Source organism: Corvus brachyrhynchos, unplaced genomic scaffold, assembly GCF_000691975.1.
Source record: "Corvus brachyrhynchos isolate BGI_N302 unplaced genomic scaffold, ASM69197v1 scaffold1002, whole genome shotgun sequence".
NCBI lineage: Eukaryota > Metazoa > Chordata > Aves > Passeriformes > Corvidae > Corvus > Corvus brachyrhynchos.
The window spans coordinates 113,504-120,121 of NW_008236758.1; positions in this window are offsets into that span (position 1 = coordinate 113,504).

Here is a 6,618-nt window from a genome sequence, read left to right on the forward strand (position 1 = left end):
CTGAAACTGATGAAAAATTTGCCTTGACTTAAATGAGAACAGCATTTGACCCTCCTTAGATAGTAGACTGCGTTATGAAAAAACACTATCGAATCAAACAGATCAGGAATTTTTCCTTCTGGGGTATGAGATAGCCTGTAGCTGCTTAAATTCAAGTAGTACAACATTACTTTAGTAGTGGGACTTGTTGGTCATCTATAGGATTCGTATCTGAAGAGGTTTATGACTTTAATTTATCATTCTAGGAAACAGTAAAAACCCTTTTGATTAGTAATGTATACTTCCAAAACAGTATTAAAGCAAACTTATAAAGGCATTTAAAGACATTGTACTTTGTGTTGCTACTGTGAAATATGGGTGTATTGATAGTTGCTGGTTTTAATTTCTTCTTCCCTTATGCTGCATTGAAGTGTTATACTAGGAAGGCTCATGCCATTGGATCTAGAATGAATAGCAAGTGTTGCACAATGAGATTAGGTAAAGAAATTAAATGATCAGGATTTCCTAAAGTTTTTTCTACATACTGAATCCTTCATCTATCCCTGTGTAGCTCACCCCAAACAATTCTTTTGTTACTGCAACCAGCCTTTATGCTGAATTGAATCAAACCGTGTTACTCAATTCATTTACTATTCATTCAGTTACTATCTTGCAATTCATAAAGTGGCAGACGATGAAATGATTTTGTTTATTTTGTTGGGGATGAATCCCAGCAAATGAAATCCAAAACTGGTCACTAATTTCTGGTGTGATTCATTCTTATCATTTGCTTCTGGCATACTGCAAAATTCTGTATATCTTTGGGGGGGAAAGAAAACCCAAACCTAAATGAAAAATAACATTCCTATTTCACTTTTTGTCCATTGTGATGATGGCGGTATTATCTCAAGAGTATTCATAGTAACTTGCCAGGACATGATCATATCAGAAATAACCTAAAAGGAGTTTGAAGCACTGAACACTTAGATCTAACGCTTCTGAATATTGCCAGTAGCTGAAGCATGTAAATTAGAAAGGCAGAGTCCCAAAAGATACTTGAGAAAACAGTGTGATAAAAAGGGATTCTGTGATTATAAGGAGGTGTGTTCCACCTAAGCTGGTATGGAATTAAGTTTCTGGCACTGAAATAAGTTAAGGGTGTTTTAAACCAAAAACTAACAAGGAACTTTGTTAGTCTTTACCCAGAAGACTCGAAGGGTAAAGCTGCAAAAACTCGGTAAAGCAAAAAGACAGATTTCGATAAATTTCATACAGGGAACATTTAAAAACAAACAAACAAATAAAAACTAAAATCTGTAATTTGATAACATAAGATTTGGAGTAAAATGTACTGTGTTCATAGAAGTGCTGTTTGGAAGGGATTTCTGAAGGTCATCTAGTTCAGGCTTGAGGCTTTGCTGAGAAGGAGGTATCACTAAGACACCATGTTACCAACATTAAAATTATGTAGAAATATCAGAGAAAAAAACCTTGTGAGCAAAAGGCAGGCACAGTTTAGGGAAAATTGGAATCAAATAAATAAATGAATACTATCAAAAGGTAACAAAGAATCAGTAATGACCTCAACATTATGCCTGAATATGAAGCATAATAATAGGGATATACTGTGAGACGACCCATGTGGTAGCAGAGAGTGCAAGGAGTCATGGACAGAAAGAGCAGTAACACTGTCAGACTTCAGACATGCCTGTGTAAATCACAATGGAGCATCATAAGAAAACCCCAGTTTCAGTGCTACAAAAGACTATCCCTCAAAGCACCTCATCAAGGAGCACAAAAGGAGGAGGAGTCCTTGACTTTTGCCCTGGGAGCTGCACAGAACCCGAATGCTACAACTGAAGGGCACTTAATAAGAGAGTCCTTTATGTGATCAAATTTAATGTCCTTGTAGGATGTAGAAGTGTCCTGGCTAACCCAAAATATTATTGTATTCCATATCTATCTGTGCCAAAAATGGTTACTGGCTCTTTGAGGGCCAGCGGCGCGGCTGGAACCAGAACTGCAGAATTGCGGGGCAATTCAGGAGATGCTGATGTCGGGTCAGGGCACCTGAGCCGACTCCTTCTTGTGCCTGCCAGCATTTCCTGAAGGCAGAACCTCCACTTCAGAAGGAGTTGCTTCAGGTGGGTTTCTGAGCTTGCAACTGTAGTAATGCAGAAAAACTGCATTTCTGCAATCAAAAACTGTTTTGGAGTGAACTTTGCAAACTTTATTGGCAGTGCAAAGCTTGAACTGGTCCCTGGGGCTGGGCCACCCCATGTGGATACTAGGAGACTGTTTCTCTCCACCCGCAACACACCAGTGGCTCAGAGGACAGCAGCACCAACACTGGTGGAGTCCAGCGGGTGGCAGGAGGAAGCGGCAGGCCGTGGAGCTGACCTCACATGTGCTGGCAATTCCCATATGCCACTTGAACCTCTTTGTACGCTCCTACCTTCACAGGAGGGTTCTTTTTGTCCACCATCCTTTCCGTTTGTCTCCCAGACTGCATGGTCGCCTGCGAAGGCTGCCATATTGGGGGGAGGGTCAGACGCCATTTTCCCTTTGTCTCCCTACACACAGTCAGCAGTGAGGGTCACCATCTCGGAAAGGGTATTTTCAGCAATTTGGGTTTCTCTTGGTCCCTATGGGGTTCATGAGATTCAGCAATTTTATATCTAGTGGTTATTTACTGGGGATTTTTGGCTGTTGCTGTTTCACTTGTTAGGAAACAGTTATTTTTCCACTTATATCTACTCATATTTGTTCCTTATTGGTGGAAAGGGATTGATTGAAACTAAGGTGAGGTAACTCATTTTAGAATGTCCAACTCTTTAAGTTGTCTTAAACCAAGACAAGAAGCAAGAAAGTAATCTGTCAAAGCAAGCTTAACTGTTCAAAAAATCACCACCAACAGAAAAGGAACTATATAAAAGTGAGGCAGCAAATTAAAAGCAGTATGGTGTTTACGAGTCATAGGAAAAATTCTGAATTCACACAAGTGGACTTTTTTAAAAAGCATCTCCCCTTTACAAAGTAAACCTTGATAGATAGCAAAGTAAAGAAACTGTTTAGATGTAAAAAAATCTTTAAAAAATGCATGTTATGTTTAGAGAAGGAAAACAGAAAAGAACGTTACATTCTGGCAAGTTAATATCAAGCTGCAATAAAGTAGGCTAGGAGACTTGTTGCTGCCTGTTCCGAGCTTCCCCTCCCCCCTCCCAAAGACATGTGCTCTGAGCTCTTTTGTTCTAAGCGGGCAAAGCCAAATGTAACTCAGACTCTTCAGCACAGCAGGAAAAAAAAGTCCATTTTTTGGCCTAAGTATTAACTAATTATTTATTATGAAAATGTTAAGAGATGGCCTAAAGTGGAGCCTCTTTTTAACACAGAAACTTCTGAAATTAAGCTATTTTTAGAGAACGTAGGGAAAAAAACAATACATAGAATCAAACTAGGAACATCAGTAGGTATTCACCTAAACCTGGTGAATATCTAAACAGGATATTGCTATACAAATAATTGTGATGTGTAAATTGTCTTTAAAGTGAGTTCTAATACTAGAAAAAAGGAAAGTAGTTAATATGACACTAATATTTTCTGAAAGGATCTATGATAAATTCCTAAAAATACAGACCAGTAATGATCACTTCTATACTGGATAAATTAATAGAAGGTCTACTTTTAAAAAAGAACATGTAAGTACATCAATTTTTTATCTTACATTAGGAAAAAGTGAACATGGATTATGGAGATGGAAGTTATGTCTCCCATTCATCTGAGTTTCTAGGAGGACTTGATGAACCTGTCCGTAACTGATTCAGATGATATAGTGTTTTTACACTTGAAAAAAATCCAAAAGCTCATGCTAAAATCCTTGAACAACATTTAAAAAATCCAGGACATGGAGGCAGGACATGATGCATGGTAAGTAAGTTTGGTGATGATACCAAACTGGGAAGTGCTGCTGACTCTCCCATGGGACACGAGGCTTTGCCTTGCAGAGAGATCTGGATTGACTGGAGCAGTCACCAATGACGTGAAGCTGAGCAAGACCAACCAAATGCTGGATTCTGCACCTGGGATGGAGTAATTCCAGACACGAGTCTGAACTGGGAGAGGAGTGGCTGGAGAGCAGCCCTGCAGAAAGGGGTTTGGGAGTGCTGGTTGGCAGGAAGCTCAATGGGATCAGCAGTGTGTGTGCCCTGGTAGCCAGGAGAGCAAACCTCATCCTGGGACGCATCAAACACAGCATTGCCAGCCAGCCAAGAGAGGGGATTATCCTGCTGAATTCAGCACTGGCACAGCCTCACCTCGAGCACTGTGTGCAGTTCTGGGCCCATCGTTTAAAAAGGATGTGAAGGTACTTGAACGTGTCCTGAGAAGGGCACCAAAGCAGGGAGGGGAAGGGGCTGGCAGGAATGTGCTCTGGGAAGCAGCTGAGGGCACTGGGCTTGTCTGGTCTGGATAGGATGAGGCTGAGGGGTGACCTCACTGCTCTCTACAGCTTCCTGAGGAGGGGAAGTGGTGAGGGAGGTGCTGAGCTCTTCTCCCTGGTACACAGTGCCAGAACAGGCAGGAATAACTCAAATCTATGTCATGAGAGGTTTGGACTTGACATGAGGAAACACTTCTTTACCCAGAGGGTGGCCAAAACCTGGAATAAGCTTCCTGGAGAAGTGGTCAAGCCCTTCCCCAGCCATGCCTCTCAGTGTTGAAGAGGCATTTGGACAGTGCCCTTAAAGCCATGCTTTAACTTTGGTCAGCCCTGAAGTGGTCAGTCAGTGGGACTAGATGTTCATTGTAGCTGGACTATTCAATATATTCTATTCCATTCCATGTTCACTGTGAGTTGAATAATGACGAGACTATTATAGATAGATGACAGGGGGTTTCAGCTCCAAAACAACTTGAAATAACACGTAATATGGGCTAGCATGTTGACTAGAAGTCCAGAATCTTCTTTTAGGTATTTCCAAGCTGCATCCTATGTAAGGTCCAATAGATCATACCATTAAAATGTACACTGAGCATGTGAATGTCTTTTATCTTCTTTTGCCTCTCAGATGATACAAAGTTTTTTCCAGAAAAGGTTGAGCTGTGCAGCTGAAATTGCTGTGGATAAAAGACAGCTACACTATTTAGTTCTTCAAACTATAGTCGGTTTTCTATTGCTAGTGTTTATCTCCACTGCTTCTTCACACAAAGAATTTTGCAGCTAACTTTAAGACAAACTTCACAACCAAAAGAGAAATGATGCTGGCATTATAATGGCTCCATTCAAAGTTACATTCATGACTTCTCTTCTGATGTGCGTTCAACAGGTACACAGTCACTTTTCCCATGGTTCCTGTAATGAGAGAAAGAGTGGGGTTAATGAATCAGAATAAACATTTTTCTATTCCAATTTGTTCTAAGGTAGCAGATCTATTTTGATGTTGATTTAAAGTCAGTTTAAATGCTTTGAAGAAGCAGGAAGGTGATCTGAAATAACTCGTCTGTGGAACCTCAGTTATTTCTGACATGGGGGTGAGTGTCCTGCATCCAGGCATGAAGTCCACAAGGACTCTGTGGTAGTGACTGGTATCAGGCTAGTGTGTCAGCAGAAAACTGGTGTTTGTGTGTGTCTCTGACAGGCTCTGCATGAGCTCACTGTAGCAGGCTCCCCTTCCCTCTCCATGATGTCAGATGCTGCCCCATTTGCTGCAATGACAGCTCACTTAAGGGACACATGCCAGCTTTGCCTGTGCACAAGGTCCCCTACCTAAAGCCATTTGATCTGCTTCATTTGGTACCAGCTGTGCCAGGATGCTAAACTCTCCCCGATGAAGGAGCCAGTAAAAGCAATTCAGCATTCCTACTCTAAGCACGAAGGAGAAGTGAAGCATGATACCTCGTTTCATTTACTCAGTGTAGAAAATTTGGATCCTTCTTTCTCTCAAGCCAAGATTTGTCCCCGGGTTTGTCTGTTTTCTACCCTCCCACTGCATCTCACTGTAGCAGGCGTCTGGCTGGCTGCTATTTGGTTTTAGGCATGGAGGGTGGAGGTGATGCACTAGAAGGGGACATTGCAGTCCTTCTGAGAAAGGCATCATTGCTCTGCTGTTGTTAATCTTTCTTTGGCATTGAGAGGTGGCATGAGAAATGTCATTGACTTGGGAGCAAATAGAATCAATGATTTCTTTCAGCTAAAATGTCTCATTGAGGATGTCACTGCAACACTTTCAGCTCCTCAGACTACTGGGTGGTACAACAGAAGCCCATACCTAATTGTTGGGGTTTCAGTTTAGTCTTAGTTTTTTTCCTGTTAAAGGAATTTTTTCCCATATGCATGTTGCTAGGGGACAAATAGCTGTACTTAAGAAAGACAAAAAGGGGGGTGGGGCAGGCCTGGCTACTCCTTTGTCTACACCTCGGTCTGGGGTCAGTTCGCTCTGAGCGTCCGGAGAGAGAAGCTGCAGAGAAAGGAGCTGCTGCTTCTTTCTTTTTGGCCGTTCTTTCTTCCTGCTGGAAACAACGCCGGGACCCCAAAAGCCGCTTTCCCTGCCCTGCTGGAGACCGGGCTGTGGCTGCCCTGTCCCGCTGCTGCTTCGAGCTTTTCGCTACGCTGTAGCCCTGCTCGCCCTGCCTGCCTGGGCG